General features: G+C 45.2%; 1 pseudogene; it reads right to left on the minus strand.

Annotated features, from left to right (window-relative positions):
• The window catches only part of LOC102813402, a 2,734-nt pseudogene extending 2,000 nt beyond the window's left edge, over window positions 1-734 (minus strand).
• Between the last annotated feature and the right edge of the window lie 928 nt (window positions 735-1,662).

Raw genomic sequence — 1,662 nt, forward strand, 5'->3', positions numbered from 1 at the left:
AAACCATTCAGTGTTTCCATGTTCTGTTAAAACAATGTATTGCATTAGGCAAATCTGCTGCACAAGACCTTTTTAAAGTGTTGAAGAGCAAAGATGTCAACTTGAGGACTAAGGTGCGCCTGACCCAAGCAAGCCATGGTATTTTCAATAACCTCATATGGATGCGAAAGCTGGACAGTGAATAAGAAAGACCGTAGAATAATTGAAGCTTTTGAGTTATGGTGTTGGAGGTGAATATTGAAGGTACCATGGGCTGCCAAAAGAAACAATAGATCCATTTTGGAAGAAGTGCAGCCAGAGTGCTCCTTGGAGGCCAAGATGGCCAAACTTCGTCTTTCATACTTAGGACATATTGTCAGGAGGGACCAGTCGCTGGAGAAGGATATCATGTTTGGTAAGATGAAGGGTCAGAGATAAAGAGAAAGACCCCCAATGAGATGGATTGGCCAAGTGGCAGCATCGATGGACTCAAGTGTGGCAACAGTAGTAAGGTTGGCCCAGGATTGGGCAGTGTTTTGTTCTGCTGTGCATAATGTCGCTATGGGTCGGTACCGACTCGATGACATCTAACAACAACAACAACAATGAGTATGATTTTAATATCTCCTTTCAACTTCTTGCCTTCCAGGCCATCTGATAAATTCCAAGATGCCATTGTTTGTTGTTATGCTGTATCTCAGGATTTAATTTTTTACCTGTTTTGTTTTTAAACTCTCTCCCTCTCCATACCCCATGCTGGCCTTTTCCCTATTAATAAACAGTTCAGGACTGGTTGTGTTCATTTTAAGCTGCTTGCTTGTAGCATAGTGGTTATGAATCGGGCTGCCAAACCCAAGGCCAGCAGCTTGAAACCACCAGCTGATCCACATGAGAAAGATTAGGCCCCCTGCTCCTGCAAGATTCACAGCCTTGGAAATCCCATGCTGGGCCACTATGAGCTGGAACTGACTCAGAGGAACTAACTCAACAAGCAAGAAAGGCAAGTGCCTCTATGCTGAGAGTATCTGTGTGCATGCATGCTAGACGAACCCTCCAATGGAGGGTGTGGGGGGTGTCCACTCACTCAGGCACCCCCTCTAGTCACCAGAATGGAGGTGCACAGACAGCCAATGAACAGATACCAAAAAAAAAAAAAAAATCAGAACCAAACCAAACCAAACATAATATTGTCACCTTTGCTCTGAGGTTCCCACGGTCATTAATTCCTGGTGGGTCTGCTTGCTCCCCCACCTGGTCCTGTTGTTTGGTCTCACCCAAGTTGTTGACTCTGGGCAGCTGAGCCTGAGCAGATTATAAAGTATGGGATTTCTTACTTCTGCTACAAGTTCCACTAGCTATAAGCCTTCAAACTTTTAAAATGTTCCTACCTCTGTGGTTCAGAGTTTTGGAGCTCTTCCCTGAACCCACTTCATATGGTATTTGGTGGTATTGCTAACGGAAACTTCACTGCACCTCTACCCTATCTGCCAGCAAGCCCCTCCTCATGATTTCAAGTGGAAGACATTTTTCTACATGAGCAGAGTGATGAGGGGCCTCTCCACCTGCACCACCTGCCTCCAGAGCATGCTCCAGCCCAGCACCTTCTGGTTGGCAAGGTTTAAACTTAAACCTGCAAGTTCCATATTCTCCTGTCATGTCAGTTTTTCTTTCAGATGTACACTG

The sequence above is a fragment of the Chrysochloris asiatica genome, unplaced genomic scaffold (genome assembly GCF_000296735.1).
Source record: "Chrysochloris asiatica unplaced genomic scaffold, ChrAsi1.0 scaffold00352, whole genome shotgun sequence".
NCBI classification, from domain to species: domain Eukaryota; kingdom Metazoa; phylum Chordata; class Mammalia; order Afrosoricida; family Chrysochloridae; genus Chrysochloris; species Chrysochloris asiatica.